The sequence below is a fragment of the Spinacia oleracea genome, chromosome 6 (genome assembly GCF_020520425.1).
Source record: "Spinacia oleracea cultivar Varoflay chromosome 6, BTI_SOV_V1, whole genome shotgun sequence".
Lineage (NCBI taxonomy): Eukaryota > Viridiplantae > Streptophyta > Magnoliopsida > Caryophyllales > Amaranthaceae > Spinacia > Spinacia oleracea.
In genome coordinates this window covers 50,944,401-50,960,873 of record NC_079492.1, presented here as the reverse complement: position 1 = coordinate 50,960,873, position 16,473 = coordinate 50,944,401, and positions in this window count along the sequence as shown.

The window sequence follows — 16,473 nt, the reverse complement described above, 5'->3', positions numbered from 1 at the left end:
TTGCGACAAAGGGAACTCTGTAAGTTTTACTTCTGAAAATTGCCAAATTATTAACAATAACACTGGGAAGGTTATTTTGGAAGGAACTCGTAAAGGGAACACATATTCTGTGGATCTCAATACGGTTCCAAGGAACAACTTAACCTGCCTCAGTGCCATTGATGAAGATCCCCTACTATGGCACAGGAAGTTTGGACATGCCAGTTTCTCATTACTCGACAAACTAAAATCAAAGGAACTGGTTCGAGGACTCCCCTCAATCAAGTTCCTAAATGATAAAGTTTGTGATGCATGTGCAAAAGGCAAGCATGTCTGAAGTTCCTTTAAGCCAAAGAAGTTGGTAAGCACAACAAAACCTTTGGAACTCATCCATATGGACTTGTGTGGACCAATGCGAATCCAAAGTAGAAGTGGGAAAAGATATGTTCTAGTTATTGTTGATGATTATTCTCGCTTTACTTGGGTCATATTTTTAACAAGTAAAGATGAAACATTTGATGAGTTTGTTGCATTTTCAAAGAAAATCCAGAAAACTACAGGTCATCAATTGATCCATATAAGACCTGATCATGGAACAGAGTTTGAAAACTACAAATTCGATGAATACTGCAAGGAACAAGGTATGGATCACAATTTCTCAGCTCCCAGAACTCTACAACAAAATGGAGTAGTTGAAAGGAAAAAGAGAACCTTAGAGGACATGGCAAGAACCATGTTAATAGCCAGTTCCTTGCCCAGGAACTTCTGGGCTGAAGCAGTCAATACATCTTGTTATATTGTAAATAGAGTTATGATTCGAGCAATCTTAAACAAAACCCCCTATGAACTGTTAAAAGGTATAAAACCCAACATCTCTTATTTTAGAGCTTTTGGTAGTAAATGTTTTGTCCACAACAATCTCAAAAGGAACTTCGGGAAGTTTGATGAAAGAAGCGATGAGGCAGTGTTCCTAGGATATGCTCTAAATAGCAAAGCTTACATAGTCTATAACAAAAGATATATGTGTGTTGAGGAAAGTGTACACATAATATTTGATGAATCCAAACGAGATTGAAAGCTTTGAGGCAACTGAACGAGTTCCATCAGATGAAGTAAGTTCCTCCACTCTTCAGTGTCTTTCAAAGTTTAAACTCATTGAACTGTTGCTAGAAACTCTAGATGATTACAAAAAGCTAAGTATGCTAAAAGCGCAAAGTGATAGAGCCTTAGAACTCAGTAAAGACCACATGAATTATCTAAACAATGTTAGATCTGATGTTCAAGGCAGGTTCTTTGAATTGCTAGATAGGAATACCACCATTAATGAGTCATTCGAGAAAATTAGAAATGAAAACATCCTTCTACAAGTGGAACTCAGTCAAGATAAAATGTTTAATCTAAGTTTAGACCCTACACAATCCTTGGAGATTAACATGGGAGTTTTTAACGTCAACCTAGAAAGATTAAACAAAGATCTTATCACCACAAAGGAACAAAAAGAGAAACTAGAAAGGGAACTAGCCATGGCCAGGGCACATAAACAACCACCTAAAGTTCCTCCCAAGTGGATTGAGAATACTCAATCTAAGAGAACAGAAGGTTTAGGCTTTAATCATAAAACTAGTCATAAGAAAAGGTATGTGGAACTCCCAAGTGTGAAAGTCTGTTTCTCTTGTGGAAGTGGAAATCATGTAAGTACTGAATGTTCCAAGATGAAGGAACTGGATCAAAGAAACATAGATTATGTAAAGAAAAAGTGGGTTAAGAAGTCAGATATTGTAGTTGAAAAGGAACTGGATCAAAGAAACATAGATTATGTAAAGAAAAAGTGGGTTAAGAAGTCAGATATTGTAGTTGAAAAGGAACTCGAGGAAACCCGAGTTCCTATAACTAACCTTTGATTTCTTTACAGGTTCTAGTGAAGGGGAACAGCTCGTGGTATCTCGACAGTGGGTGTTCCAAACACATGACAGGAGACAAATCTAAATTCCTCTCACTAGAAGCCTACAATGGAGGAACTGTGACCTTTGGAGACAACATGAAAGGAGAAATTGTTGGAATTGGAAAGGTTGGAAGGTCAAGTTCCCATGCCATTGAAAATGTATTTTTAGTCAAGGGTTTAATGCACAGTCTACTAAGTATTTCACAATTTTGCGACAAAGGGAACTCTGTAAGTTTTACTTCTGAAAATTGCCAAATTATTAACAATAACACTGGGAAGGTTATTTTGGAAGGAACTCGTAAAGGGAACACATATTCTGTGGATCTCAATACGGTTCCAAGGAACAACTTAACCTGCCTCAGTGCCATTGATGAAGATCCCCTACTATGGCACAGGAAGTTTGGACATGCCAGTTTCTCATTACTCGACAAACTAAAATCAAAGGAACTGGTTCGAGGACTCCCCTCAATCAAGTTCCTAAATGATAAAGTTTGTGATGCATGTGCAAAAGGCAAGCATGTCTGAAGTTCCTTTAAGCCAAAGAAGTTGGTAAGCACAACAAAACCTTTGGAACTCATCCATATGGACTTGTGTGGACCAATGCGAATCCAAAGTAGAAGTGGGAAAAGATATGTTCTAGTTATTGTTGATGATTATTCTCGCTTTACTTGGGTCATATTTTTAACAAGTAAAGATGAAACATTTGATGAGTTTGTTGCATTTTCAAAGAAAATCCAGAAAACTACAGGTCATCAATTGATCCATATAAGACCTGATCATGGAACAGAGTTTGAAAACTACAAATTCGATGAATACTGCAAGGAACAAGGTATGGATCACAATTTCTCAGCTCCCAGAACTCTACAACAAAATGGAGTAGTTGAAAGGAAAAAGAGAACCTTAGAGGACATGGCAAGAACCATGTTAATAGCCAGTTCCTTGCCCAGGAACTTCTGGGCTGAAGCAGTCAATACATCTTGTTATATTGTAAATAGAGTTATGATTCGAGCAATCTTAAACAAAACCCCCTATGAACTGTTAAAAGGTATAAAACCCAACATCTCTTATTTTAGAGCTTTTGGTAGTAAATGTTTTGTCCACAACAATCTCAAAAGGAACTTCGGGAAGTTTGATGAAAGAAGCGATGAGGCAGTGTTCCTAGGATATGCTCTAAATAGCAAAGCTTACATAGTCTATAACAAAAGATATATGTGTGTTGAGGAAAGTGTACACATAATATTTGATGAATCCAAACGAGATTGAAAGCTTTGAGGCAACTGAACGAGTTCCATCAGATGAAGTAAGTTCCTCCACTCTTCAGTGTCTTTCAAAGTCTAAACTCATTGAACTGTTGCTAGAAACTCTAGATGATTACAAAAAGCTAAGTATGCTAAAAGCGCAAAGTGATAGAGCCTTAGAACTCAGTAAAGACCACATGAATTATCTAAACAATGTTAGATCTGATGTTCAAGGCAGGTTCTTTGAATTGCTAGATAGGAATACCACCATTAATGAGTCATTCGAGAAAATTAGAAATGAAAACATCCTTCTACAAGTGGAACTCAGTCAAGATAAAATGTTTAATCTAAGTTTAGACCCTACACAATCCTTGGAGATTAACATGGGAGTTTTTAACGTCAACCTAGAAAGATTAAACAAAGATCTTATCACCACAAAGGAACAAAAAGAGAAACTAGAAAGGGAACTAGCCATGGCCAGGGCACATAAACAACCACCTAAAGTTCCTCCCAAGTGGATTGAGAATACTCAATCTAAGAGAACAGAAGGTTTAGGCTTTAATCATAAAACTAGTCATAAGAAAAGGTATGTGGAACTCCCAAGTGTGAAAGTCTGTTTCTCTTGTGGAAGTGGAAATCATGTAAGTACTGAATGTTCCAAGATGAAGGAACTGGATCAAAGAAACATAGATTATGTAAAGAAAAAGTGGGTTAAGAAGTCAGATATTGTAGTTGAAAAGGAACTGGATCAAAGAAACATAGATTATGTAAAGAAAAAGTGGGTTAAGAAGTCAGATATTGTAGTTGAAAAGGAACTCGAGGAAACCCGAGTTCCTATAACTAACCTTTGATTTCTTTACAGGTTCTAGTGAAGGGGAACAGCTCGTGGTATCTCGACAGCGGGTGTTCCAAACACATGACAGGAGACAAATCTAAATTCCTCTCACTAGAAGCCTACAATGGAGGAACTGTGACCTTTGGAGACAACATGAAAGGAGAAATTGTTGGAATTGGAAAGGTTGGAAGGTCAAGTTCCCATGCCATTGAAAATGTATTTTTAGTCAAGGGTTTAATGCACAGTCTACTAAGTATTTCACAATTTTGCGACAAAGGGAACTCTGTAAGTTTTACTTCTGAAAATTGCCGAATTATTAACAATAACACTGGGAAGGTTATTTTGGAAGGAACTCGTAAAGGGAACACATATTCTGTGGATCTCAATACGGTTCCAAGGAACAACTTAACCTGCCTCAGTGCCATTGATGAAGATCCCCTACTATGGCACAGGAAGTTTGGACATGCCAGTTTCTCATTACTCGACAAACTAAAATCAAAGGAACTGGTTCGAGGACTCCCCTCAATCAAGTTCCTAAATGATAAAGTTTGTGATGCATGTGCAAAAGGCAAGCATGTCTGAAGTTCCTTTAAGCCAAAGAAGTTGGTAAGCACAACAAAACCTTTGGAACTCATCCATATGGACTTGTGTGGACCAATGCGAATCCAAAGTAGAAGTGGGAAAAGATATGTTCTAGTTATTGTTGATGATTATTCTCGCTTTACTTGGGTCATATTTTTAACAAGTAAAGATGAAACATTTGATGAGTTTGTTGCATTTTCAAAGAAAATCCAGAAAACTACAGGTCATCAATTGATCCATATAAGACCTGATCATGGAACAGAGTTTGAAAACTACAAATTCGATGAATACTGCAAGGAACAAGGTATGGATCACAATTTCTCAGCTCCCAGAACTCTACAACAAAATGGAGTAGTTGAAAGGAAAAAGAGAACCTTAGAGGACATGGCAAGAACCATGTTAATAGCCAGTTCCTTGCCCAGGAACTTCTGGGCTGAAGCAGTCAATACATCTTGTTATATTGTAAATAGAGTTATGATTCGAGCAATCTTAAACAAAACCCCCTATGAACTGTTAAAAGGTATAAAACCCAACATCTCTTATTTTAGAGCTTTTGGTAGTAAATGTTTTGTCCACAACAATCTCAAAAGGAACTTCGGGAAGTTTGATGAAAGAAGCGATGAGGCAGTGTTCCTAGGATATGCTCTAAATAGCAAAGCTTACATAGTCTATAACAAAAGATATATGTGTGTTGAGGAAAGTGTACACATAATATTTGATGAATCCAAACGAGATTGAAAGCTTTGAGGCAACTGAACGAGTTCCATCAGATGAAGTAAGTTCCTCCACTCTTCAGTGTCTTTCAAAGTCTAAACTCATTGAACTGTTGCTAGAAACTCTAGATGATTACAAAAAGCTAAGTATGCTAAAAGCGCAAAGTGATAGAGCCTTAGAACTCAGTAAAGACCACATGAATTATCTAAACAATGTTAGATCTGATGTTCAAGGCAGGTTCTTTGAATTGCTAGATAGGAATACCACCATTAATGAGTCATTCGAGAAAATTAGAAATGAAAACATCCTTCTACAAGTGGAACTCAGTCAAGATAAAATGTTTAATCTAAGTTTAGACCCTACACAATCCTTGGAGATTAACATGGGAGTTTTTAACGTCAACCTAGAAAGATTAAACAAAGATCTTATCACCACAAAGGAACAAAAAGAGAAACTAGAAAGGGAACTAGCCATGGCCAGGGCACATAAACAACCACCTAAAGTTCCTCCCAAGTGGATTGAGAATACTCAATCTAAGAGAACAGAAGGTTTAGGCTTTAATCATAAAACTAGTCATAAGAAAAGGTATGTGGAACTCCCAAGTGTGAAAGTCTGTTTCTCTTGTGGAAGTGGAAATCATGTAAGTACTGAATGTTCCAAGATGAAGGAACTGGATCAAAGAAACATAGATTATGTAAAGAAAAAGTGGGTTAAGAAGTCAGATATTGTAGTTGAAAAGGAACTGGATCAAAGAAACATAGATTATGTAAAGAAAAAGTGGGTTAAGAAGTCAGATATTGTAGTTGAAAAGGAACTCGAGGAAACCCGAGTTCCTATAACTAACCTTTGATTTCTTTACAGGTTCTAGTGAAGGGGAACAGCTCGTGGTATCTCGACAGCGGGTGTTCCAAACACATGACAGGAGACAAATCTAAATTCCTCTCACTAGAAGCCTACAATGGAGGAACTGTGACCTTTGGAGACAACATGAAAGGAGAAATTGTTGGAATTGGAAAGGTTGGAAGGTCAAGTTCCCATGCCATTGAAAATGTATTTTTAGTCAAGGGTTTAATGCACAGTCTACTAAGTATTTCACAATTTTGCGACAAAGGGAACTCTGTAAGTTTTACTTCTGAAAATTGCCGAATTATTAACAATAACACTGGGAAGGTTATTTTGGAAGGAACTCGTAAAGGGAACACATATTCTGTGGATCTCAATACGGTTCCAAGGAACAACTTAACCTGCCTCAGTGCCATTGATGAAGATCCCCTACTATGGCACAGGAAGTTTGGACATGCCAGTTTCTCATTACTCGACAAACTAAAATCAAAGGAACTGGTTCGAGGACTCCCCTCAATCAAGTTCCTAAATGATAAAGTTTGTGATGCATGTGCAAAAGGCAAGCATGTCTGAAGTTCCTTTAAGCCAAAGAAGTTGGTAAGCACAACAAAACCTTTGGAACTCATCCATATGGACTTGTGTGGACCAATGCGAATCCAAAGTAGAAGTGGGAAAAGATATGTTCTAGTTATTGTTGATGATTATTCTCGCTTTACTTGGGTCATATTTTTAACAAGTAAAGATGAAACATTTGATGAGTTTGTTGCATTTTCAAAGAAAATCCAGAAAACTACAGGTCATCAATTGATCCATATAAGACCTGATCATGGAACAGAGTTTGAAAACTACAAATTCGATGAATACTGCAAGGAACAAGGTATGGATCACAATTTCTCAGCTCCCAGAACTCTACAACAAAATGGAGTAGTTGAAAGGAAAAAGAGAACCTTAGAGGACATGGCAAGAACCATGTTAATAGCCAGTTCCTTGCCCAGGAACTTCTGGGCTGAAGCAGTCAATACATCTTGTTATATTGTAAATAGAGTTATGATTCGAGCAATCTTAAACAAAACCCCCTATGAACTGTTAAAAGGTATAAAACCCAACATCTCTTATTTTAGAGCTTTTGGTAGTAAATGTTTTGTCCACAACAATCTCAAAAGGAACTTCGGGAAGTTTGATGAAAGAAGCGATGAGGCAGTGTTCCTAGGATATGCTCTAAATAGCAAAGCTTACATAGTCTATAACAAAAGATATATGTGTGTTGAGGAAAGTGTACACATAATATTTGATGAATCTAACAAATCTGATATAGTACAGGAACAAGAACATTTCGAAATTGGTTTATCTCGTGCTGCAGACAATGATGAGGAGTTCCAACCAAGCAGACACACTGCCACAGGAACTGCTCAACAAAATCAAGAAGTTCCTGTACAAGAGGAACACGAAGAAATCCAAGAAGATCCAGAAACTACTCCAGAACCTGAGGAACCCCACAATGACCAACAAGGAACGGAAATGCCTCAACACCAGCAGCTCAGTTCCAACCTAAACCTTGGAAACATCAAAAGTCTCATCCAATGGAACTCATTATGAGTGACATTAGAAAAGGAACTCAGACAAGGTCACAGCTAAGGAACTTCTGTTCTTTCCACGCATTCCTCTCCATATTTGAGCCAAGAAACCACATTGAGGCTCTAGAGGATGCTGACTGGATCATAGCCATGCAAGAAGAATTGAATGAATTCAAAAGAAACAAAGTGAGGCACTTGGAACCCAAACCAAAGCACCAGAAAGTGATAGGACTGAAATGGGTGTTCCGGAACAAGAAAGATGAACATGCAACAATCATAAGGAACAAGGCAAGGTTAGTGGTCAAAGGTTATAATCAACAGGAAGGTATTGACTTCGAAGAAACATTTGCACCTGTTGCTAGATTAGAAGCCATTAGAATTTTGATTGCTTTTGCTGCATTTATGGGTTTTAAACTTTATCAAATGGATGTTAAATGTGCTTTTTTAAATGGCTTCCTAGAAGAAGATGTCTATGTGGAACAACCTTCTGGCTTTGAAAATCCCGAATTTCTAAACCATATTTACAAGATAGATAAGGCTCTCCATGGACTAAAACAAACTCCTAGATCTTGGTATGAGAGATTATCAAAGTTCCTCCTACAAAATGATTTTAAAAGAGGTAAAATAGACAAAACTTTATTTCTAAAATCTAGAGGAACTGACTTGTTAGTAGTTCAAATTTATGTTGATGATATATTATTTGGAGCAAATAATGAGAACTTGTGCAAGGATTTTGCAAACTTGATGAGCAGTGAATTTGAAATGAGCATGATGGGGGAACTCCACTTTTTCCTTGGTTTGCAAATCAAGCAAACGGAGGAAGGAATCATGATCCACCAACAAAAGTACGTGAAGGAACTCCTAAAGAAATATGAGCTAGAATCAGCCAAAGTAAATCACACTCCCATGGGAACATCTACCAGATTAGATACTGATCCAAATGGGAAAAGTGTAAATCAAACAAAGTATAGAGGTATGATTGGATCACTATTATACTTAACAGCTAGTAGACCTGACATTTCTTTTAGTGTAGGACTATGTGCAAGGTTCCAATCCAATCCAAAGGAGTCCCACTTAACTGCTGTAAAAAGAATACTAAGATATCTCAAAGGAACTGATGACCTATGCCTATTCTATCCAAGAAGTGGATCATTCGAGTTAAAAGGATATGTTGATGCTGATTATGCAGGTGATTTGGTGAATAGAAAAAGCACATCAGGTATGGTACAGTTCCTAGGTCCATGCATGGTTTCTTGGGGTTCCAAGAAACAAAACACTGTTGCTCTATCCACAGCTGAAGCTGAGTATGTAGCTGCTGCAGTTTGTTGCTCACAAATTCTATGGATAAAACAACAGTTAAGAGATTTTGGTATTATCTATGATTGTGTTCCGATCTATTGTGATAACACAAGTGCTATTTGTATTTCAAAAGATCCGGTTCATCATTCCCGGGTCAAACACATTCACATTAGACACCATTTTCTTAACGATAATGTTGAGAAAGGATTAATTAAGTTAGATTTTTGTCAAACTGATTACCAAATTGCTGACATTTTGACTAAGCCATTAAACAGGGAGAAACATGAGAAAATGAGGATGGAACTCGGGATGATCAAGCTAAGGTAGTTGCAACTCAAGTTCCTCCAAGGAAAAACAAATATTATTGTACATATAGATTATTACAAACACAATTTTACGTGTGCAAACATAGTTGAAGCTTACCATCGTGGACGAGCAACTCACACAACAAATATGCCAGGTACGCATCTCTCCTTAAAATCAATAGATTAAAGGTACAAAAATTAAGCAAGTATTTTTTTTAACAAACCACTGTCTTCCTTCTATTTTTTTATTTTTTTTATTTTTTATTTTTTTATTTATTTTTAATTTTTTTTTAAAAACAAATTTTCGAAATTTAAAAAACAATTACCCAATTCAAAACACCTATCGTTTCGGTTCCTACTGGCATTAAATAAGAGAAACCCTCCATCTCCCTCATTCATTCCCCATTTCCATCTCCTTCACCACTTTCACACGTTTTCGCCACAAACACCACCCCACAATCCACCTATAAAACCGATTCCACTATGGTCCTCACCAGCAACAACACCGACCTCTCCAACCTGAAACGCAAACGAGATCCATCTTCCCCAGTTCCAATAGACACCTCACCCATGCAATCCCCAATTCCTCTTCGGATGCACTCCCCCTTGCTTGCTCTCACTCAAGGGGAACACATAAACTCCGATGAGGAAATGGCTACCCCAAACCCTACACCTCGATCATCCACCAGAAAAACCAAGAAACGCCGCACCGAAGAAGCCGACGATCAACTCGAGGAGGCGGTGGAGAGTCCTCGTTCTCAGGGGGAAGAAATAGGGTCAGCGAAACTCACGGCAAAAGAGAACAACTTAGTGGAGGGGTTCGCAATCAATTCAACTTGGTGTGAGGCTATCCAATTCAACGAATTGATGGAAATTCTTGAACAACAAAAGTGGGTAAGTTTATTGAGTGTTTATGCTAAATCTCCCTTAACTCCCGGTGCCATGAAAGAATTTTGCAAGAATTTTTCGTGTGTTGATAATGTGTGTTCAAGTATGATTAATGGAACTAAGATAGAATTTGATGTTGTGTACTTGGAGAAACTGTTTGGAACTCCCAATTCGGGATTTGATAATTGGGTTAAAGGTCAAATTAAAGTGACCATAGGAACAGTCAGTGAGAATGACATAGTAGGATCAATTGAAGGGGACTGTTGTAGACACCTAATTTGTGTCTCACCTTTGGGATGATGACGATACCATTATCCTTGTTAGGCGATTGGAGTAACTCCAGGCGGAAATCCCAATCGCTAAGAACACCTCCAAGATCCAAGGTCCAAAATCCAATCCCCGAGACCGTTCCCCTCCCGGAACTCGGTACAAGATACAACTTCCAAAATCCAATTTCAATTTCAAAATCAAAGTTCAATGTCAACTAGTGGACCATCCCATTGGGTTTACTAGGCCTTTTCCACTGAAAATCATAAGTCAAATTCGGGCGCCGACCCACAAAACCGAGCATGCCGGGCCCCGCCCCGTAAAACCGGAATTCAAAAACCCGAGAAAGGCTTGTTTTTAGACGCAAATTCAAGTCTTAACCTCCAAGCAAACACTACACACCAAACATCGTACTATTCGTACGAAGGTACACCCATACAAGACAAATCAAGGACGACATATTTCCGTCCTTTTTGGCGGCATTCAGGCCACGTCAGCAGCGCCCAGCGCTGGCCTGGCGCCAGGCGCTGGCGTGTGCTGGCGTTTTGCACCATTCCCTCCTATAAATACCCCTCATTTCCATCGAAAAGGGGGGAGCACAACACATACAACGTCGTAATTTCGACATTACTCCTCACAATACAAACTCCAAAACTCCTCAAAAACACATACAAAATTCCTAAATTCAAAAGCAATTGGGAGCTCGTGCCTAAGCCTAACTAGGTAAATCCGAATCCCATTTCAATCAATCATGCTATTTTGATTTCAAATGATTAGCAAGTTGGTGTTTTTTGCCATAAAAAACACCACTTGCAACAATCATACATGCTTTTTCAAAAACACAAACTTTTTCAAAATACAAAATACAAACTTTCAAGATTCAAGGATGTTCAAAGTTGCTTACATTCATCTATTTGAACTAGAATCACCTTAAAGTGTGGAGTAATCAAAGATGACACCTTTTTAGAATTTAAAGGTTTAGTCTTTTGAGATTCAAGACTCCATTTTTCAATATACAAGTTCAAGTTTTCAAATTTCAAGATACCACCATGTTTAGGGTTGTTCATAACTACCTCTCTAAACTAGGATCATTTCAAATTCAAATTTCAATCATTTCAAGTTCAAACCTTTCAATATTAAAGCTTTCAATTTCAAGTTCAATATGCAAAATCTAGGACATTTGGGTTGAGAAACCTCTCCCAAGTTGAGATTTTTGGCTTTGAATTCGTGTCGGGCGCACTTATTTTTAAGGAGCCGCTTGGCGTTCGAATCTCATGTGCCCAAGTACAAATTTCAATTATGCACCTTTCAATCTCGCAATTTCAATATCGCACCTTTCAATATCGCAATTTCAATATCGCACTTTCAATACCGCAATTTCAATACCGCAATTTCAATTTCGCACTTTCAATTCCGCACCTTTACTTGCCTAGTCCATTTCTAGGCAATGTGGACCTACTCCCTAGTCCTTTTCTAGGGGGTCTTGTATTTACTAATTCCGCACTTTATTTAGTATTGTGATGTTGCTTTATGTGCTTTATCGCTTTCATCACCAACATGCTAAATAAAACAAAATACAAAGGTTACATCACGCTTAACGAAGATATTTTTGGACAAACCGGCCTTAGGTTCCTTAAATCAATCTTTAAAGCAAAGTGACCACCGTACAATTAGAAATTCTTTTTTCCTCTAAATTTCGAACCCACATAGTCTAATCTTAGGGTTTATTTTCGAAAGAATGTTGTGCCAACGTACTTGAATATTTCTAAAGCTCGCCGAATAAGCATTTTCGTTCCCGAGCTTGGATCTCACCCATCCGTTTCAAGGATTAAAGGCCTTATCCAAAAATAGAGTCATTTTGCGGTCTTCCCAAACGGGACCTAAAATAATGTTTGGTGGCGACTCCTTCGAGGTGCAAAAACAATTCAACGGTTCTCTAAACGAACCGCCGCGTGCCAAACCCCCCTTGTAGGAAACGGGATAAAAAAAAACATCCCCCTACAATTCTGGCTACTCCACTGGGGACTTTTCTAATTTCAATTTCGAAAATGAGAGTAGATATCGAGCAACCAGCCACTGATCTGCCGAAGTACTGGATGCCAGCATTGGCGCCAGGCGCAGCCCCTGCGCCCAACGCCACTGCCTGCATCCAGGACAGTGGCTCACAGTGGCTTGTCGCCCAATTTTGCTCAACTTTTCGTGTTGGGAGTTAGTCTGTTTTTGCATCTGGAAGGACGCTCCCAAGCCTCGTGAACGAGTGCCGAAAAACGGGCTTTACAAATACAAATTCAAGTACGATTTCAATTTCAATTTCTAGGCATTTCATGCATTTTTCGAAAACCATATTGTGCAAAATGAATTTCTACCTTTGCCCAAACGGATGTGTTCTACATTCGGGCTAGCCCCGGGGGCAACGAAATGGTGACTCTCCATACGGTTCCCGACCAAAGTGTGTGACCATTTCCGCGCCTACCAAAACTTGGCATTTGCTTGACATTCCCGATGTCAAGTATGGAGGCCGTCTGCCGACACACACTTCCCTTAGGCGGATGTGAATGCTTGTCGCCGTATCCGTCTCTTAGCCAAGTACCTTTTTGACACCCAAAGCCGACCACTTGCATCATACAAAACTTAGACCGACCTTAGGTTGAGAACTGTGCATGTCGCATTCATATTCATGATTAGTGTGACAACGTGCTACTTGTGCATTGTGTGGGCGTTTTTGCACGCGTGAATGGCTAACCTCGAGTTCTAGCTTGCCAAAACCAATTAGCCTCCAACTAGGAAACCAAACCCCTAGGAGTATCATTCAAACCTCATGCATCTAAATCGCCGATTTTAGAGTCTTTAGGAGTGTCACTCCATTTGATTCAAAACCCTTAAACACGCCTCACGCACAAATGTCAAATTTCAAGTTCAATCCAACGTCGTCATAATGCCGGATTTTCAAGTCCAAATTCCAAGCTACAAAATCAAAGTCAATCCAACGGCGTCATAATGCCGGATTTTGAAGTCCAAATTCCAAGCTACAAATTCAAAATCAATCCAACGGCGTCGTAATGCCGGACTTTCTATTTTCAAAACCTCAAGTTTCCAAGTCAAGTGCAAATCCAACGGCGTCATAATGCCGGATTTGCTAGTCCAAATTCCGAGTTTCAAAGTTCAAACCAAATTTTCTAGTCCAAAACCTCAATTTTCAAGTCCAAATCCAACGGCGCCATATTGCCGGATTTTCCAAACTCAAGCTTCGATTTTCAAGTCAAATTCAACCCAACGGCGTCATAATGCCGGATTTCCTAGTCTTCAAGCTTCAAGTTCAAATTCAAACTTTCTAGTCCAAAACTTCAATTTTCAAATACAACCCAACGGCGCCATAATGCCGGATTTTCTAGTCCAAATTTCGAGTTTCAAGTTCCAAGTCAAGACTCAATCCAAGGGCGCCTTAATGCCGGATTTTCTAGTCCAAATTTCAAGCTTCAAACTTCAAAGTCGAAAACCACAAATCCAACGGCGTCATGCCGGATTTCCTATTTCAAACATTCAAGTCTTCAAGCATCGAAGTCAAGTTGCCAATTCCAAGTCTCAAAACCTCAAAGTTCAAATGCCAAAGTTCATGACCGGCGTAATGCCAACTTTTCAACTCCAACTTTTAAACCTCAAATTCCATGTCCATCTTTCGAATTTCAAGTCCTATGCTCAAAACTTCAAATTCCAAATACATGCCGTCGTAATGCCGATTTTCCATTCCGTATTTCAAACCTCAAGCTCGAAGTTCAAAAATTCCAAACCTTCAAATCTCAAATCCTACACTCCAAGTCCACGGCGGCATAATGCCGGACTTTCAAGTTCCCAAATTCAATGTCTCAAATCCACGGCGACATAATGCCGGATTTTCCAAATACGAAGCTTCATGTTCTACATGCAAAGTGCGTCCTTTTCCATTTCAAAATTCAAACTTCGAGTCAAACTCAAATTCCAACGGGTTGAAAATCCCCTGAAATAATACAAATTCCAATGGGTTGAAATTCCCTTCAAATACTCCGATTCCAATGGGTTGAAATTCCCCTAAAATATTGACGGGTTGAAAATGCCCTAAAATAATACAAACCCCATTCCAAATATTTCCAACGGGTTGAAAATCCCCAGAAATAATACAAGTCCAATTGTTCAATCGGGTTGAAAATTAATACAAATTTCAATTGGGTTGAAATTCCCTTCAAATACTCCAATTCCAATGGGTTGAAACTCCCCTAAAATATTGACGGGTTGAAATTCCCTTTAAATAATAAAAATCAATCCCTTTCAATCGGGTTGAAATTCCCTTTAAATAATGCAAAACCAGCTCTCTTTCAATCGGGTTGAAATTCCCTTCAAATATTCCAAGTCCAATGGGTCGAAATTCCCTTACAAAATTCAATTTCCTAGTACAAGTCCAATTTCCAAATCCTAGAGCGGGTTGAAATCTCCTTCAAATAAGTCCAATTTTCAATAGATCGAAATACTCTTTTTCGACATTCCTAAATTCTAGTACAAAGAGTCAACTTTCACAAAAGAATGAAGGCTCCTCTCAAACATTTCCAACGGGTTGCAAATCCCGAATACAAGTACAAAATCCAAAATCCCGAATCTTCGGAGTGACACTTAGAGTCAAGTCTAGGTCTCATTCATTGCATGCATATCATATCATGTGTCGGGAAGTTCAAGTTCTAAAGTTCAAAATCATGTCCAAACTAGGTGCTCAGATTCCTCTTCTCAAGATCCTACTCAAAGATGACTTCACTAGCAGCAGCTGTAGCAGAGCTCTATGAACGTGTTGAGGAAGCTGAGGCTCGCATAAGGGTTCTCGAAGACAATCAAGAAACTCTTTTCCATGTTGTGGGCCCATTCGAGGTAGAGGAAATATTTCATAATCAAGGGTCTGTACCACACTTTGTGCAGCCAAGTGAAAACTCGAAATCTGGGTTACCTCAAGGAGACATTTGCGGGATCTGGGCCAGCGATGATGAAGACACATATCAGGACCCTCCTGTTGAAAACATCTCTGACGATGAATGCCGAGAAATTGTAAGCGCCGACTGGTATTTGGACCCTAAGGCAGAAAACAGTGTTCAAGTCATGACTAGGTCTGGTCGAATTCAAGAGCCAACCAACAGAACGACACCAGCAACAGATGTCCCTCTACCCACCGAGGAGAACCCTCTAATCAAGCAATTGAAGCGCACTAAGGCAGAGGTTAATATTTGGCAACTCATGGCTTCCTCTATGGAGCACCGCGCTGCTCTTATCAATGCTCTGGTCAAACTGAATGTCACCCCAGAAGTCACTCCTGACGAATTAATCGGGTTGCTTACAAATCTGGAAGAAGGAATCACCTTTACTAATGAAGACCTCCCACCTAAGGGGGAAGGCTATCACAAGGCCCTCTATCTGACTGTCGAGTACAAAGACAAGATCATCCCCATGACTCTAGTGGACAATGGATCGGCCATCAATGTGTGTCCTCTCCGCATTGCCGAGAATATGGGTTTCACCCCTAGTGACTTTTCTAGTTCCTCCCAAGGTGTTCGTGCCTATGACAACACTCGTCGGGAAGAAATGGGAACTCTCACTTTACTACTCCGCACAGAGCCAATCGAGCGGAAAGTGAGCTTTCAAGTGCTCAACATCAAAGCAAGTTTCAATCTCCTACTGGGAAGACCTTGGATTCATGACCTCAAGGCAGTGACATCTTCAATTCACCAGAAAGTCCGAATGGAGGTCCAAGGAAATGTCATTACCCTGCACGCGTCTCATCCAAGGACCAAGATAGCCGACAAGGCTCTGATATTAATCGAACATGATGACAGGGACGAAGACCTCTGGGGATTCAGTGCTGAAGTTGGAGCCATCGAATCCCGAATGAATCCCATGGAAAAACGCATGATGATCAAGCGTGGGCGTTTCCTGGGCACTACTCTGCCACCATCCGCCGAATCTCCCTTCAAAGCCCAAGGACAGACCAACTGTT